We start from the raw sequence: 19,844 nt of genomic DNA, 5'->3' as shown, positions 1-19,844 counted from the left end.
TATTATATATTACATATATTAAATTGTGGTAGAGAGAGAAGAGAGAGAGACAGAGGGAAATAGAGTGAGGTGAGGTGGGGAGAGAGAAAGAGAGAGATGGGGTGTTAGAGGGAGAGAGAGGTAATAACCAATACAATTATAATAATAATTACACCCAAAAATGTAGGTATTATATATTATCATCAATCATATGAGCAACTGAACGGGTCATATATAGACACTGAATGGCGATATGGACGACGGCAAATACAAGGCATATAATCAAAATATGGGAAGAACTGCCTGGTATTTTGTTGAAGGACCCAAAAACATGTACACATACATTAAAGTTTTACAGAGTACAGAGTTAGCTCTGCGGGGAATGTATGCATGTATCCGCATTTCACTGTATGCCCTGTATGTGACAAATAAACCTCTTGAATCTACTTTTTTGAGAAAAGGTTTTCCAGGAGTTTTTCTTGACAATCCAAGACAGCACTTGCTCACAAACGGTCATATAATTTATGAAGTGTCTCATGTTCATTGCAGGTGACTACTACACCCGTCACAAAATTTACGTTTTGTGGTCATTACATCAGGATTTTACAGCACTTTAAATGAGAATAAGCATGTGCTTGTCAAATACCATGTTGAGCCAAAACAAATGGAACGTGGCCCAAACTTGGGCGGTAGTACTGCTATAATCCTACGAACAGTTGATCAAAATGCACACCTAGGGGCTAAAATACAATTGTACATTTCCAGGACAACATCATATTTTTTTCGAGGATATTTGGTAATTTTCCAGATTTTCCATGACTGGAAATCTAGTGTCTGAATTTCCAGGACGAGTGGGAACCCTGCCTGACCCTGGAAACTAAAGACTTCTCCCCAGAGGAGCTGTCTGTCAAGCAGGTGGGCAGGAAGCTGAGAGTCAGTGGGAAGACAGAGAAGAAGCAGGAGGATGAGAAAAGCTCCTACTCGTACAGACGGCAGGAGTTCAGACAGGAGTTTGATCTGCCTGAAGGGGTGGATCCTGAGGCCGTCACCTGCTCCCTGGCTCAGGACGGGAGGCTCCACATGCAGGCAGCAACGCTTCCATCTGCTGAGGAGGCTGAGAGAAAGGCTGCGATCAGATGTTGGAGAAGACACCAACACCACAGTTCCTCAGCACACAGACAGAGGGAAGCACCACACAGACCGACTCTGGCAACAAACAGGACTGAAAATATGGACTCATAATGTTTTATGTCTCTGACCAAATTTGTACAAATGTGTATTTCATAACTTCTACTGTATCCAAACAATGACATAATTTTGGTTTTATATGATTGCATTCGATGAATAAAACATTCTGGAAATGTACCATGTGCTTCCTTTTGTTTGACTCACGTCTCACTCACGTTTGTATATCTTTTTTTATGATATATTTTTCTTACACAGTACGGTATATTTGTATGTCTTGTATGTCATACATTTCTGATGAATTGAAAATGGAGGACCCTTATGGTAAACAAGACGAAAGTGTTTTTCTGGTCTTCATCCTTTTAGCAGTTGTTAGTACTGTGCTGTACTGTATTGTACCCATTCTGCAATCCCACGAGAAAATCTAAATAGCTTCAGCTTATAGGACTCCAACATCCTAAATTTTGTAACACTGTAAGCCTTGGGGTTTCTTCTAAACATTGAAGCATGACTTGTACTATTACAAGCTGTAGAAACGTTTGCTGCTAGGAGTTGATATCTGAATTTAACAATCTAATTAAGAGTGCCAGGGCTACTTCTTTCTCTAACCTTATCTCCTCCAGTAAGCACAATCCTAGGGTCCTACTAACCACCACAAAATTCCCCAAAGTTGGGGTATTATGTGGTATTTTGTGGTACTTTGGGGTATTTTGAGGTGATTAGTAGGACCCCAATCCTAGTGTTATTTAAGACCATAAACTCAATTGTCAGCAGTCACCCCCCCGTCCCCTCTGCATCTGGTATGGTCGAATGATGACTGTAATAGTTTTTCTTTAGTTCTTTCTAAACAAAGTTGCTGATGTAAGGGCAAATATCACCCCCTCCTCCTCCCTCTCTGTCCAGTTATCCGATCTTCTGTCAGGGAGCAGTTTTTCGCCTGTCTCCCGACCCTGACAGACCTAACAGACACAGTAAGCTCAATGAAGTCTTCATCAAGCTCCCTAGATATTGTACACAGTGGCGGTTGGAATGCCCCACGGGGCCCTGAGGCGAGATTGACAGCTCTTGACAGCTCTTGGACAGCTCGGGCCAGCTCGGGCCAGCTCGGGCCAGCTCTGGGGCCCCCCCCCCCCCCCCCCCCCCCCCCCCCCCCCCCCCCCCCCCCCCCCCCCCCCCCCCCCACCCCCACCCACACCACCTGACCCGGCACCGGGACATCCCTCCCTCCTCCCACGCTGTGCGCAACACGGACATTAATAAGAACGCTTCAATAAGGAAAGTCACGGAGCATGGAGGGTCATAAAAAAATAAAGTGATCAAATCGCTTTTGTCTTCTCTCTTCTACTGTGAAGCCAAGCTTGGTCATGCAGGTCTCTCTCCCATCTCTCTCCTATGATCCCAATATCTCTCACACACAATTCTGGAAATTCCTGGAATAGTGGAATAAAACAGGAAAAACGTTTCAGCACCACGGAGAGTGTTTCTCTGCACTGCAGCGGCGGTATATAAAGCAGGCCCAGGCTCGCCACAACAGTGGATTTAAAAGCCTTTTATAGATAATTCATTTGTATCGCAACGGAGTCACGGATCTAGTCGTGCCACGTAGCAATTATGTAGACAAAATTCATATAGAATAAACAAGTCTAAAACAAAGACTTTTAACGAAGTTTAGCCTATTAAATCATTTTATAAGCATTCGTTTATTTGCGGTCTGTGTGAGAACTGAAGCAACCATCTGCAGCAGAACACCAGCCCAGCTCTCTCTGTCCCCACGCTGGCCTGTGAGGCCGGCGGTGGTATATAAAGCAGACAGATAATAAATACTATTATAGAGAAAAGGGCAGTTTGTTTACTCACCTATTTGAATGGCATACGGCGAGCCTTGCGTTGTGCAAAATCCTCCACAATGTCTTTAATGTCCAACTCCCGGGCTCTGGTGTTTTCAATGGACAGGATTGCAAGCCCACTCAGTCTCTCCTGACCCACGGAGCTCCGCAGGTAGGTCTTAATAAGTTTTAACTTGGAGAAGGATCGCTCGGCTGTCGCCACAGTCACAGGTAACGTCAGGAATAACAGCATGGCAGTACACACCTCAGTGAACGAGGAAGTTACGGACTGATGATCCACAAACAGCATTTTTGCAAGTTGGAACACTGACGACTCCTTAGCGATCTCTTGTTTAAAACAGACCCTGAATGACAGGAGTTGAGTGGCAAAGTCATTTGCTAGGTCCCTGTTGTAGTGGTCAGATAGACAACAGGAGAGACAACATTTCCCAGCAATCATCATTCTTTAATTTATTTTAGGCTACAATCGGGAAGAATAGGAGGGCCTATTAGTTTCTATGTCAAATGTATATACTCCCTTTTCTTGACTCCTTCTGTATCACAAACAGTACTGTATTTGCAAATCTGGTATGTCATAAATGTATAGATGTAGCAGTACTGTCTATCTGTATGTCATGTATGTCATAAATGTCCTGATGAATTGAAAATGGGGGACCCTGATGTAAACAAGACGAAAGTCTTTCTCTGGTCTGCATCCCCTTAACAATTGTGTGTATTGAGCTGTACTGTATTGTACCCATTCTGCAATCTGTTAATAAAGTTTTCAATCAATCAATCAAGCCTGACAGCGTGGGGACAGAGAGAGGAGAGGAGAGGAGAGGAGAGGAGAGGAGAGGAGAGGAGAGGAGAGGAGAGGAGAGGAGAGGGCTGGGCTGGTGTTCTGCAGATGGTTGCTTCAGTGTTCTCACGCAGACCACAAATAAACGAACGCTTATAAAATGATTTAATAGGCTAAACTTCGTTTAAAAGTCTTTGTTTTAGACTTGTTTATTCTATTTGAATTTATTCGACATACTGCTACGTGGCACGACTAGATCCATGACTCCGTTGCGATACAAATAAATTATCTATAAAAGTGCCCTATCTTTTAAATCCATCCACTGCTGTGGCGAGCCTGGGGCGAGCCTTTATCGCTACCGGGAAAACATAGGGGGAACATAGGGGGCCCGGGGAACATAGAACCCTTTTGGAACATGGGAAACATAGGGGGCCCGGGGAACATAGGACCCGGGCCCCGGGGCATGGCGCAATGCAGTCTGTCATCCAGTCCCACGAACGAACGGCAACTCCATTCAGTCCCGGGCCGGGCCCGGGCCCTAGACCCCCCGCGGGCCCTAAGGCGGCTGCCTCAGCCGCCTCGCCTATATATCCGCGGCTGATTGTACACACATCCATGCTCAAGGAGGTTTTTAGTTCTGTTGGCCCTAGCTTAGTAACCATCATCATCAACAAGTCACTAGTCTCTGGCTCTGTCCCAGTTTATCTTAAAGTAACGTTGCATTCGTTCGGTACACAGTGCGTAGCCTACTTGACCGAAGGTCCCAACCAAAACAGCATATACAGTATGTGCAGGTGTATAAGTAGGTATATAGAAGCATTATACGCAGGTATAATCAGACAGATATGGATATATATATGCAGTAAATATAAATATATAAATGTATATATCCAGCACTATTGTACATGCTATCATAGTTATTTTTGTATGACATTTATTTTGCATTTAAATTTTTTTTACTTTATGGTGTTTTTGTTTTGTTCTTGACTTATTGTGATGTTTCTTCTTGACTTGTTTAACACTTTCAGAGCCGGCTGTGTTTTCCTTTTTACCCCCTTGAATGCCGCCACCCACTTCAATGTTAGCGTTAAAAACGCCTAATCTATATTTAAAATTATGGCTATGTGTCTAATCTGCCCGTCGCTTATCAATGACGCGTTTTCCAGTCAACATTGTCGAAGCGGATTGTTTTTTTATCGGTTCATTCTCGTTTTATAGCATCTTGAAAAGCCCTCGTTTTCAAGGAAAATAAAAAGATTCCATGATAAACGGAATATTTTAGAATACACAAAAACGTTGTCATTTTTCGGCCTATTTATGAATCGTTTTCAAATAAACGCTAGATTATCGATAGTATATGTGTACGTATGCACGCTATATAGGCGATCTAAAAAATCGATTCTCTTAGTTCCTGATCGCTCGCACACAGCCACATCACACATAGGGGAAAAACTTATATCTCCGTGAAAACAGGTCTGATTATCCTAAGACTGGTAAAATAGATTCCTTACCTGAGATCAGATGTTATCCAAAAAGATTATTCCAATTCCTGATCGCCATTCCAAATATCGATTGCTTTTATTGATCCAACGCTACATACTGTAAACACATATTCCATGCTGTTCTGAGGCTCCACAATGAATCCGAGCGGCTCGGGGTACATGCCCGAGAAATAAATGTGGATTCCGGATTTTTCTTTTCTCATCCATTTTCATTGAGTCCATTCCAAAAGGGTGCATTACCATCTGGGAGACGATAGGGGGCACTTTTTGCAAATCTGAGCTGCTACAGGGTCTGCTGTACCAACGGGAGACTCGGTTGATGAAATATGAATTCAGATCGCTAAAAAATAAAACGATATTTGTCGTGATGGGCTTCAGGCGTTAAGACGTGTCCAGCCCATGGGGACATTAACGTGTGTTGTTAGGCCTTACAAATACATTTGATTTGATTTATATGGGTAGAATATAGTAAGAGTATAGATTTTTTGTTAATAATAAAAGAGTAATTTTCGGGTAAAAATTACTAGACCATCGTGGGGTCGAGTCCCTGTGAACATAAATCACAAAGGCTGAAGTTAAAAGGATGTGTATCAGTGATAATCAAACCGTAAACAAAGATCCACTACACTTCCGGTTGCTGCTGAACGGACGTGTTTTGCGGACCTCCCAAACTTTCAAACTTTAGACTGTTTTCTTTCTACGTTTTTGTTTTCTTTCTTTCTACCATTTTTTAACCAGTGATCTTAACTGATCACAGTGACTTTTGCTCTTATCGTTTATGCTGTTGGATTTATTGGTTTTATGTGACTTTTTACTGGACGTGACCTAAGCTATCGGAGCTTGTTGTTGCCATAGCTACAGCTACACGCTACAGTACTCACATTGCTAAACTCCCCTGAGGAAATGGCTCCAACGTCAGATCTCGCAGAAATGCGAACGGAACTGAAGTCCATCGAGATACTAGTAATGGATCTTCTCAAGCGTCAAACGGAGCTCATGTCCAGGCTGGCTAGCATGGAACAAGCGGACGCAGGCTGCACCAGTAGTCCCTCCTGGGCGACAGTGGTGAGGGGCCGAAGGAAGCTCTCCCTTCCTCTATATGATCCCTTTGATTCACCTCAACTATCAAACCGATTCAATCCTCTTTGTAATGATCCCAGCCTCCTAGGCTCTCCCTCGCTTCAGTCTCCTGCTGCTAGTACTGTAGCTTTGCTCAAAGACTATCCGATGCTAGCTACTAGCCTAGCTACTAGCCAGGCTCCAAGCGAAGCTGCCAGGACGGCGGCCCTCTCCAGCTCACGACTCAACCATGGAAATATAGCTGCAACCCGGAGCAGAAAGCACTCTGCCCTGTTTGCTCTCGCATCGCCAAATTCCCCAGACTCACGCGATGGGTCCGACTCCCCAAAGTTTAAACGTCCTCGCCTGCGGTGCTCTGCAGCCCATGCCAGTACGATCATTCAAACGGCGAGTGTTATCGATGGAAATGCCGCTGTGAACGAGCCCCTCCACACGGCGCTGCTGCCCGACCAACCGTCTATCTCCGCCAGCAATGCAGACGCTACTCCTGCGGCTTTTCACCATAGAAACCTGGCCATCTATGACGGGGGATCAAATCAAATCAAATTTATTTATAGGGCCCGACAACACACGTTAATGTCCCCATGGGCCGTACAGATCTTCTTTAAACAAGTCAAGAAGAAAACATAACAATAAGTCAAGAACAGAACAAGAACACCATAAGGTGCAAACATTTTTAGATGAATGCAAATAAATGAAAGAATGCAAGCACTCCCAGACATACCCCACGCGAAGGTAAGGAAAAACTCACTAAAACCTAACAATAGGGAAAAAAGCTCCACAGGCAGTGTGGAGGAGAGAAACCTTAGAAGGGCCATTCAAGGGGGGATCTCCCTTCTTAGATGTTGGTGATAGTAGTGTTGCAGACGGACAGTTGGTAAGCATGCACTCATGTGTGTAGTGGAACACAGATGAGTGCATGCAATAGCAACTGTACATTTTGAAAAATTAAAGATAGAGCTAATAGCGATAGCAACTGAACATTTTGAAAGATTAAAGATAGAGCTGATAGCAAATCTATTTGAGGCACAGGGGCGGCGCAAAGAGGGTCACGTCCTCCCCGTCTTAGTCAAGGGACATTTAACACTCCGGTCGTTGCTCAGGGACAGCCGGAGACAGGGAGATAGGGGGCGGCGCAGAGAGGGTCGCAAACTCCCCGACATCATCGCGGGACATCCGGCACTCCGGTCACCACTACGAGACCTCCGGAGACAGGGGGGCACGCAGAGGGGGTCGCAACCTCCCGGCCTTCATCACGGGACGTCCAACACTCCGGTCAACACTCCAGGACAGCAAGTCATAGGGAGACAGGGAGACGGGACAGGCGTTAGACAGCTCATGAGATTGTAGTAGGCGGACATAGCAATAGATACAAGTGGTAGGCATATATGTGAATGGAGTAGATATATGAAGTAGGCGTATTATGTGAATAGAATAGAAGTACTTAACGCAGCAATGAAACCGCATTGACTGTTAATCTGTTAACAGTCTGTTAATACTGTTAATCAGTTGACAGGATCACGGACAGACGGCGGTGAATAACTGATCCAAGGCCTCGGAGGTGCATGTAGAGCAGTCACTACAATCTTGGCCAAGACCCCGAGGCATCCATCACCTTAGTCAGCGCCAGGAGACGGGCACTCAGAGAGAAGGGGGAGGGGGGGGGGGGGGGGGAAAGGGGGGGGGAAGAGGGGGGGGGGGGAGAGTTAGAGAGTTCCCATGTTTGTGGTGCTGCAAAGGAGCAGACATGTAGTACCCTGTAGTGCCATGTAGTACCCCGTAGTGCCATGTAGTACCCTATAGTACCCTGTAGTGCCATGTAGTACCCTGTAGTACCCTGTAGTACCCTGTAGTGTCATGTAGTACCCTGTAGTGCCCTGTGGTACCCTGTAGTGCCATGTAGTGCCACGTAGAGCCATGTAGAGCCATGTAGAACCCTGTAGTGCCATGTAGTACCATGTAGTACCATGTAGTACCCTGTACCCTAACTAAACTACCCTGTAGTAAACTACCCAGTGGTACCATGTAGTACCCTGTACCATAACTAAACTACACAGATTAATCTAAAGGTCAGTCCCCGACCAGGTGAGATCAGGGTAGGTTGAAGGAGAGATAGAAAAGATGAGTCTTAAGCAGGGATTTAAAAGCTTCGACAGAGCAGGCGCCCCTGATGACGGCAGGTAATTTGTTCCACAGGTAGGGAGCGCGGTAGACAAAGGCTCTGTGGCCGGCGGATTTCTTTTTAACCCTAGGGGTCGATAGAAGCATCCATGAACAGCCAGAGATCCTACTCATCGGAGATTCCATCACCAGGTTTTTGCAAATACCACACGGCATTACATATTGTTTTTCCGGTTTAAAAGTTACTGACTTACTAGAGTGTACTCCCGAAATCATCGACAGATATCCGTCCGCCCACACCGTTATCATTCATATCGGAGCAAATGACGTAATGGCTAGACAATCCGCTAAACTCCAATCCGACTTTGAATCACTAATACTCACTATTGAAAGCCTGGGCAAAATATGCATTGTGTCTGGCCCCATTCCATCCATAGGTCGTGGATCTGAGCGATTTAGCCGTCTGTTCTGGTTGCACAAATGGCTGCAGACCTACTGTACTACTATAGGACTTTGCTATATAAATAACTTTGATCTGCTCTGGTCCAGGAAAGACCATTACAGACCCGATGGCATCCATCCAAACATATCGGGGGTAAATGTGCTAATACATAACGTCACACAATGTGTAGCATCACTGGCCTGACAACCAACCATATCTAGCTCTGTAGACTATATACAGAAGCAGCCTAAGCTACAAAGAAACACGTTGAGTGTCATCCCGATTCTGATCACCAGAAGACTAATCAATTACTCATTATCACGTCCCATATGTAAATCGAACCTTATCAATATCAGTGTTCAACCACAGACTGTCTCACGCCCCACTACAGAACCCGTACAGCTAAAACTAGCACTGTTCAACGTTAGAGCGCTGAAACAAAAATCATTTCTGATAAATGAACTCATAGTAAAACATGGTGTACATTGTATGTTTTTAGTAGAGACATGGCTAGACAACATCACTGGTGTAGCAACACTGATTGAGACCTGCCCTTCCAATTTTAAATTCTATCAATCAAACAGACAGAGTGGGAGGGGAGGAGGAATAGCAGCAATCATCTCCACTCAATTTGTGTGCAGTGATATTGACCTGGGAAAATTTTTATCATTTGAATACCTTGCTATTGTATTGAAAACAGAAATGCCAGTAGTATGTGTGACATTGTATCGACCACCAAGGTACTCGCCACTCTTCATACAGGAATTTTCAGAACTCATATCGATCTGCATTACCAGGTATGATAGAATCATTCTTAATGGAGATCTAAACATTCATATCGACAAAAAGGATGACCCCAGGGGTTGCGAGTTTCTGAACCTACTGGACAGTTTTGGACTGATGCAACATGTTCACGAGGCCACCCACCAACATGGCAACACTCTGGACCTACTAATAACAACAGGGCTAAACATTGAGAATGTATCAGTAAAACAAATTCCAATTTCTGACCATTATTGTGTGTTCTATGGTACAAGCCTAATATTACATAAGACCAGAAGCGAATTCCTAGTCCACAGAAGGCTTCTGGACGCTAGAGCTGAAGCAAAATTATCTAGTATGATGAAATCATATGACCAATGCAGTGAATCATCCTTAAATCAGATGCAAAACTTCCACAGCACCTTGTCAACAGTGTTAGATACTGTTGCCCCTCTGAAGGTTAAAAAGGTAAAAACTGATAGAATCTCTCCATGGTTAAATAAAACCAATGTTAAAGATAACAAGAGAAAATGTAGGATAGCCGAGCGAAAATGGAGGAAATTCAAACTCACAGCTCACTTTAATTTATACAAAGACGCCATGGGCGCATACAATAAGGCAATACAACTTGCGAGAAAGGAATATTTTTCCAAAATGATCTCAGAAAATATGGGTAACTCCAGGGTACTTTTTTCCACCATCGACCGGCTGATTAACATGCCACCCCCCCCATATACCGCAGCAATGAGCCACAAAATGTGAAGAGTTCGCAGTTTTCTTTAATGAAAAAATATCATTGATTAGAGCAAGCATTGCCTCTGATATAGATCTGGCTGTGAGTGGAAACCCACCTGAGATAACTATGGGGGAATTCACATGTATTACATTACCTGACCTCTGTAAGATTGTCTCTGAGTGTAATTCCGCCACCTCCTACCTCGATCCTATACCAACAGCATTTCTCAAGCGGGTGTTCGATAGTGTCTCAAATCATGTCCTTGAAATCATAAATATGTCGCTTCAAACAGGCACTTTTCCAGATGCATTTAAAACGGCTGTAGTAAAACCACTACTAAAGAAAACAAACTTAGATGTAAACAAACTAAAAAGCTATAGGCCAATATCGAACCTTCCATTTATCAGCAAGATATTAGAAAAGATAGTCTCAGTACAAATAAACTCCTTTCTCAAAGATAATAACATCATGGAGGAATTACAATCAGGTTTCAGAACAAATCACAGCACTGAAACTGCCCTTACTAAAATAGTTAGCGACCTCAGGCTAAACTCCGATGCTGGCAAAGTCTCAATTCTTGTCCTATTGGACCTTAGTGCAGCGTTCGATACGATTGACCATAATATCCTGATCAGTCGTCTTGAAAGACTGGTTGGCTTTTCAGATCATGTACTAAATTGGCTCATAACATACATTAAGGGGAGAAGGTTCTATGTTAAGCTTGGAGACAATGTATCCGAGGAACATGACAGCAGCTTTGGAGTTGCACAAGGAAGCTGCCTTGGTCCATTACTCTTCTCACTATATATGCTGCCCCTCGGGGACATCATTCGAGACCACAATGTATGCTTCCATAGTTATGCTGATGATACACAACTATATATCTCCGCAGAACCAAATAACACTACAGCCATACAGTCCATCACAAATTGTCTGTTAGCAATAAACAAGTGGATGAACAATAACTTCCTAAAATTAAACGAAAGCAAGACCGAAATCCTATTGATCGGCCCAAAAGCGAAAAGGGAAGTGCTGTGTGAAAACCTGGGGAGTCTGTCATCCTATGTAAAGACTGAGGTTACAAGCCTAGGTGTCATCTTGGACTCAGACCTGACCTTTAAGTCTCATATAAATAAGGCCATGAAAATGTCATTCTTCCACCTAAGAAACATAGCGAAAGTAAGACCTTTCGTAAATAAAAAGGATGCAGAGACACTGATTCATGCTTTTGTATCAAGTCGGCTTGACTATTGTAATGCACTGTTCACTGGTCTTCCCAAAGCAACCATTGGGAAGCTTCAGCGTATCCAAAACTCTGCAGCTCGATTACTAACTCATACAAGGAGAAGAGAACATATCACTCCAGTCCTAGCCACTCTGCACTGGCTTCCAATAACTCATAGAATTGATTTTAAGGTCCTTTTCCTAACATATAAAGCTCTTAATGAGCAAGGCCCAAAATACATAGCAAATTCCCTAGTTAGTTATCTGCCCTCAAGAACGCTACGGTCATCCACTACAGGTTTACTAGACACACCCAGAAACCAAAAGAGGATAGGAAGTATGGCATTTGCCAACTATGCCCCAAAACTATGGAACACACTACCAACACACATCAGAAACGCCAGCTCCATACATATTTTTAAAGGAAAATTAAAAACGTACCTATACAGTCTAGCTTACAAATAGTTATGGCTAAGGCGGTTAGGTGGCCGAGCGGAGATTGCGTTCGTCACCAGCCCCGGAGCTGAGCTGGATTTGCCTGTTCGAATCCAGCTCACAGCTCCGGGGTTGTCACCAGCTTGGCTGGCCGTCTGCACTGATACAATTGGGTGGGAGAAGCTGGCGGGGGTGGGTCCGGGTCGTTGTAAACAGCGACTCCTACAGTTCGGTCGGGGCGCCTGCTAAGCGCGGATTGGACGTGAGGGGGATAGTGTGGTCCTCCCACACGCTACGCCCTCTCAATGAGAATCCGCGCTGCCAGGTGAAAAGAAGCGGTGATTGGCTGGACGTGTGTCGGAGGAAGCACATGGTAGCCTCCACTCTCCCAGATGATCTGACTGTGGGGGGTAAGTGCGCAGCGACCAGGAAGGGACTGGGAATTGGCATACGACTAACATTGGGATGGGAGAAAATCGGCGGAAAATGGAGGGGGAAAAAGACAAAAAAAAAAAAAAAAAAAAAAAAGTTATGGCTTGGAAAAACCTGATGGATCCATGAGGCTAGGATAAGCCTTGTGGACCCAACTCTTTAGATGAGGGAACGGGTACATACGCACACAATACACGACCACTGATGGATCCGTAAGGCTTGGATAAGCCTTATGGACCCAACTCTTTAGATGAGGGAACGGGTACATACGCACACAATACGCGACCACTGATGGATCCATGGGGCTTGGATAAGTCTTATGGACCCAACTCTGACCACTAATAAAAAACGTAACTACACTAGCGTTATAAGAGCTAACATTGCTACCTACCGTACAAGTGCATTGGTTTAGTGCATTTCCTACTTCCGGTTGCTACTGAGCGGACATGTTTGTGCGGACCTGTTCTCCCAAACTGGTAAGCAAATGACTGTTTTCATGTTTTCATTTTTACGTTATTTTCATTTTTACGTTATTATTATTGTTATTATTATTATTATTATTATTATTATTATTATTATTATTATTATTATTATTATTATTATTATTATTAATTTTTTTAAACATTGATCTTAACGGATCACTGTGACTTTATTGCTTTTATCGTTATATATGCCTATGTTTGTGTACAGCACTTTGAGCTACATGACATGTATGAAAGGTGCTTTATACTTACTTACTTACTTACTTACTTACTTACTTACTTACTTACTTACTTACTTACTTACTTACTTACTTACTTACTTACTTACTTACTTACTTACTTACTTACTTACTTACTTACTTACTTACTTACTTACTTACTTACTTACTTACTTACTTACTTACTTACTTACTTACTTACTTACTTACTTACTTACTTACTTACTTACTTACTTACTTACTTACTTACTTACTTACTTACTTACTTACTTACTTACTTACTTACTTACTTACTTACTTACTTACTTACTTACTTACTTACTTACTTACTTACTTACTTACTTACTTACTTACTTACTTACTTACTTACTTACTTACTTACTTACTTACTTACTTACTTACTTACTTACTTACTTACTTACTTACTTACTTACTTACTTACTTACCTACCTACTCTTGCTAGTTCCACTGCTGGCCAGTATGCCTTACTGATTAGCACCATTACTCAGTAGTACTAATTAATTTATATATTTTATATCCAGTTTAATTACCTGTACATTGTATATTACTACTGCACTTTACTGTTACATTTGCACTCTGGTTGGATACCAAACCTCTTTATATCGTACTGTACCTGTTAGGGCTGACCCCTATTAGTCGAATAGTCGACTAATCGGTCGAAAGGAGCCGTAGTCAACCTTTTAGTCGAAAAAAAAAGAAAAATGATTATACATGTTTTCTTTTATTATTCTTTTCAAAAGAAAAGAGGCCTAGAAGCGTGGCTAACGCTAATGGCACTCATACCAGAGGCTAACTGCCTAAGAAAACAGGCACAGAGGCACTGAAAGAGGATTTTACCCATCTAATGAACACACTAGAATAGACAAATATCAAGATGTATCCATCAGTGGACCAATTGCATGCTTTTGCAGAGGACAAGAAGCCTTCAGTAGACTCCTTCAGACATTAAGCACCCCCACAGCCCAAATGGAATGATAATAAAACATGTTCCGGCCTCTCTATCGGCCTTCTTCAGGGCATACAAACAAACAAATGGGTGACCTGAGCTATATTAAAAAATGGAGGGTGTGCTAATTGCTCCATCAAGCTCAGGTGTGAGAGCACTTAGTCAGCCTGAGATCTAGCTGTCATAATTGCATATGCCTCTAGACTCTAGAGGTCCTCTAACATCTAGTCGACTGACATGTAACCCATAGTTACATAACTCTTCATATACATATATACATTTTTAAACTAGAATAGCAAAACACCAAGAAAAGATACTCCCATATTTACAAAAAGGAAACCATATCTATGGTATCATTTATCCCTGGATAAGACATGGCTTTGAGTCTGTATATCCAGCGACTCTCTAATTGATTCAGTGCTCTCTCTATCCCCTCTTCGAGGATTGAGGGGGGCATGGTCGATTCCTAGAGCTGTAAAAGAAATGGAACTGTCAGCATGTTTATCCATATAATGTTTGACCATAGCATAGTCAAAGTTTTGAACCTTAGCTGCATATTTATGCTCACTAAGGTGGTCCTGTAAGCGCCGTTTGGTGCGGCCAACATAGAAAGCATCACATCGAGAACACAGTATATAAATAACATGGGTAGTTTTACAGTTTATAAAATGTCTCGTTGTGTATACCTGCTGTGTTCTAGGATTGGTAAAGCGCCCTTACATTTCATTTACGTTCCATTAGGAACTTTAGGTAGCCATGTGGTTCTTTCCTCAGCTGGTAAGTGGCTGTGTACTAGTCTGTCTCCTAGAGTGGGAGCTCTCCTGAAGCTCTGGAAATATTTCTTTCAGAGTTTCCTCACATTTGATAATGTTCCTTATAGCGGGAGCCTCTGTACTGTATCTAGTGCAGAAGTACACCTGGTCCTTCTTAGGGCTAGTGGTGGGCTTCCTGGTTAACAGTGATTGGCGTTCTAGGGTGCTGACCTTAGAGAGCTGAATCTAGGATCTTAGGGGAGTAGTTGCGCTCCCTAAAGCGGGTATACATCTCTCTACTCCGAGTTTCAAAATCCTTGTTGTTGTCACATATTCTACGGAGCCTTTGGAATTGTGCAAAAAAAAAATTCTCTATCAGACTATCTGGATGGAAACTATTAGCATGGAGTATGGTGTTTTTGTGTGTGTCTTTGCGATAGATAGTTGTGTGTAAATAGTATCTTTACTGATTGTAAGGTACTGTCTATCTGTATCTCATGTATGTCATATATGATGAATTGAAAATGGGGGACCCTAATGTAAACAAGACAAAAGTATCTCTCTGGTCTGCATCCCCTTAACAATTGTGTGTATTGAGCTGTACTGTATTGTACCCATTCTGCAATCTGTTAATACAATTTTCAATCAATCAATCAATCAGGTCTAGGAAGTTGATTTTATTTCTATCGTATTCCAAAGACAGTTCCACATTACTATTTGTGCTCTTCAGATACCTATGAAATGACACCAACTTAATGTAATGTAATGTTGTGTTGTGTGTCTGCTGCAGGAAGGAGCTTCTTAAGAACATGTCGTTCACGGCAGCAGGACAAACCGTTGTTCTGGTAAATTCCTGCAACAGCAGATCTGTCCATTAAAACTGTAAAGCAGCCTGTTACCTGGTTGGTTTTCCCTTTCCAGCCCGACACATAGGTTTGTGAGTGGGTGAGTGAGTGTACTGCCCTCTGCTGGATAAAAAAAGTATATAATGTAAATTCAGATTATACATGGTTACATTCTGCCCTCTTCTGTGGTAAATGTGCAGAACACATCTGGAGGGCCAGGGTGTCAACATTGAACAGAAGAGCTGTGTTCAGCCATATAGTTATGATGAGGACGAATAGAGTAGGACCTTTCAGCTCGCTATAGGTTTTCATTTGGATTTAAGATGTCCCACCACGGCCTAAAGGTCTACTCACATGGAACAACATGCTTTTTCCATCTTGCTTTTCTCGGCCTATAGGCAGAGATCACGTGACGCTGTCGTGTCACGTGAGGTAAAGAAGTGGTCCGACCAATCAGAGGCAACGCTACAGGACGCACTCGATGACGTCGACTGGGGGATGCATCAGTCGAGCTCCAGTGACATCAGTGAGTTTGCGGATGTTGTTGTTAGCTTTATAGCAACACTAGCCGATAGCATTGTCCCCACGAAGAACGTCAGGGTCTTCCCGAACCAGAAACCGTGGGTTGACAGCAGGGCCGGACTGGGGAAATAATTCATACCGGGAGATATAGCGCGAAATATAGCCCCAATCAGGCCACTTTTTAAGTGGGGGGTCTGGGGGTCCCCCACCCGGAAAATTTTAGTTACAAAGACTTAATTTCCTGCATTCTGGTGAATTTTAGTGCATGTGAATCACAAACTAATGAGCCAACAATTGCTTAGTACAATGTACTGTTATGAACCTCAAATACAACTGTTGTGGCACTAGCAATGGTACTCTCTCCACCTTCAAAAAGAAAAAAGCAAGAGCACAACATATTTTTCTATTTACTATTATAATACAGTTAACCACTCTCTCCACCTATTCAAATAAGGCAAGAGCACAATACCATATTCACTTTACTGATGCACTACCCATCAACAGTTAAAATAGCCCTTTACACAAACATTAAATAACAGACCTTTCATTACAATACTATAATAACAGTAGACACTGCCAGAATAGTGACACATGTATCACGTGTGGTGAGCACACGCATGCATGCACAACGAAGACAGAAGATTGCGTTGTCTCAATCATTTTAACTATAAAATGAGCTCAAAGTATGAGCTCACTGACTGAAATTTCCAACAAAAAGCATCAATTGTCAAATAATATTGATCACATTAACTAGACTAGATGTTTTTGAGGGAATTAGAAAGGGAACAACAACTTAACCCTTGTGTCTGATCAGATTCTTATTTTTTTGATAACTTTGCAGTGATTATGTTTGTAGCCAATGTGGCAAAGGTGTGTAATCTTTGAATTATCTTTGAATTATTTTGACTCTCTCTTTCATAAATTGTTTATTCAACTTCAGCCCCAATCATAACCACCACATATTGTTTTTTGTAATGTCAGATTTAACAACTCCTTTTGGGAGTGTGCCATCTGCCATTCCATTCGCCGCCTCCACGGTCAATCAGTTGTATCGCCTGGTCCCGCCTCCACCAATCACAAGCGGCAGCATGGCTCCATTGTGTGTGTCCGCGTGAGGGAGAGAGAGTCAGATAGTTCTCCAACTCTGTCGCAGACAGTGAAATCCTGGTTGTTCCCCACCCACCTGGTTATCTAAAAACTAACGCGCCGCGCCGCCGCCACAACTAGAAACAATGGCCTGGCAAAAAAAAAAAAAAAAATATATATAATAAAAAAAATATATATATATATATTTTTTTTTATATACCTTTTTTTTTTATCTGTGCAGGCCAGGCCACCGGGAAAACTCCCGGTGCTCCCGATGGCCAGTCCGGACCTGGTTGACAGTACTATCCGAGTGGCTCTGAACACTCGCACCACTGCTTATAACCTACAGATCCAGCATTGGAAATTAAGATCCCTTCTACAGTCATTCCAACGGCCTCTACCGCCCCGTTAACGCCCTCGTCAAATGATTTTATTAGGGTGGGTGCGGCTTCTGTTTTGTGCCGCCAGGAGGCGCAAAGTCAAGTTGGAATTATATCCATCCAGCGCACCGCTGTGTGTGTGTGTGCGACACACACTACAGACATGGACATATTATTTTGCAATGTAATGCTTTTCTGTTGATTATTTGACTGTCATTGGTACAGTAATGGTGTGGTATTTTCGATTAACGTGCGTTTTTTTATGGATAATCAGCTGAGATGTACAGTATTATTATTATTATTATTTGCGTTGAGACAACCCAACATGCTGGCCCCGAAGACCCGCCCCTACTCTGCCTCTGATTCGCAGACTGTGGCTCTGGTTGGGGGAAATGTAACTGGACCGTGGATTATTGTGATCACGCTGTCCTGTGGATTTCAGCTGTCTGTTGCTGTACTGAATTTACTGGTAAGTTAACTTAGGTTTAACGTTAGTTTGTTTACTGCAGTTATGTCAGAACGACAATCAACTAAGGTAACGTTACAGTAGCAACTGCTCAAATAAAGCATATCCACATTGCTGTCAAGTTAACGTTATGGTCCCTCGAAACTTGAATGCGACCTCAAGGCTTTTCAACACTGGCGTAACATTAGCTAACGTTCATTTAGCAGGATGTAATGAGTAACGTTTAATCAACGTGAAATGGCCCTGAATACATAAAATAATGTATTTCCCAGCTGCTAAATATTGTAAGTGTATGACCAAAAATATATATCACTATGAATTGAAAATGGGGGACCCTGATGTAAACAAGACGAAAGTCTTTCTCTGGTCTGCATCCCCTTAACAATTGTGTGTATTGAGCTGTGAATGAATGAATGAATGAATGAATGAATGAATGAATGAATGAATGAATGAAAACTTTATTAACAGATTGCAGAATGGGTACAGTGCAGTACAGCTCAATACATACAATTGTTAAGGGGATGCAGACCAGAGAAAGACTTTCGTCTTGTTTACACCAGGGTCCCCCATTTCCAATTCATCGTAACATATATGACATACATGACATACAGATAGACAGTACTGCTACATCTATACATTTATGACATACCAGATTTGCAATTACAGTACTGTATTTGTGATACAAAAAGAGTCCAGAAAGAAAAGAGTATATACATTAGGCGTAGAAACTGTACATTGGATTGGGTAGGTGGGGGTGGGACTGTACATTGGAGGTGGTTGGGGGGGGGGGGGTGGGAAGGAGTGTGGGGGGGGGGGGGGGGGGGGGGGGGGGTTGGGTAGGAGTGGGGGGGGGGGGGGGGTTGGGTAGGAGGGGTGGGTGGGGACTGTACATTGGAGGTGGTTGGGTGGGTGGGGGGGGGGGGGGGGGTGGGTAGGAGGGGTGGGTGGGGGACACTGTACAACTGTACAAACAACACTGTACATTGGATTATTGACAAGACCATACTTGGTAATTTACTGTACATTGGCGGGGGTTGTGTTCGGACATTTACAGGGGCCAGTTTCGAGTTGCAGTCTCCCTTAGGTGTTTTTTGAGAGTGTTTTTGAAAGTGGGTAGTGATTCACATTCCTTTACAGCTTTGGGTAGGGCGTTCCACATTGATGTGGCATAATTGCGAAACGTGTTTAGTCCCTTGTTTGAGCCGAATCTGGGTTTAACATGATTTGTGGAGCTCCCTCTGGTGTTGTGATCGTGGTATTCACTGACCTTTGGGAAGTATTTAGTCATGTACATGGGTACCTTGGTTGTGTAGTGTATCTTGTAGACCAGGCCCATTGCAAGTTGCTGTACTCTGTCGTCTACTCTAAGCCATCCTAGGTTGTCAAAGTGGGCAGGGGTGAGGTGGGTTCTAGGAGTAAGGTCAAGCAGTAGTCTGACCAGTTTGTTTTGAGATGTTTGTAATTTTGTTTTTAGCGCCTTTGAGGTGCTTTGGTACCATGAGGTGCAAGCATAGTCGTAGTACCCTTGAATGAGTGCTCCTGCTAGAGTCTTCAGGGTATTCTTGTTTACCAGTGAGGAGATCCGGTACAAGAAACGAGTTCG

General features: G+C 43.1%; 1 protein-coding gene and 1 pseudogene across 2 annotated transcripts in view; both read left to right on the top strand.

Moving 5' to 3' along the window:
• Nucleotides 1-19,844, top strand: part of LOC311230844 (uncharacterized protein) — a gene marked incomplete at both ends in the record, with an annotated part of 512,928 nt that overhangs the window by 201,967 nt on the left and 291,117 nt on the right. The gene's annotated exons all lie outside the window — the stretch shown is intronic.
• The window catches only part of LOC311230716 (heat shock protein 30-like), a 100,165-nt pseudogene that overhangs the window by 77,166 nt on the left and 3,155 nt on the right, over nt 1-19,844 (top strand). The window contains exon 3 of the transcript in view: nt 826-1,117. The product of the transcript in view is annotated as a heat shock protein 30-like (transcript). The remainder of the gene's footprint in view (nt 1-825; nt 1,118-19,844) is intronic.

Source organism: Notolepis coatsorum, assembly GCF_963971535.1.
Source record: "Notolepis coatsorum genome assembly, chromosome: 6".
NCBI lineage: Eukaryota > Metazoa > Chordata > Actinopteri > Aulopiformes > Paralepididae > Notolepis > Notolepis coatsorum.
Note: the sequence above shows the minus strand (reverse complement) of the source record. Positions and strands in the feature narration are given on the sequence as shown.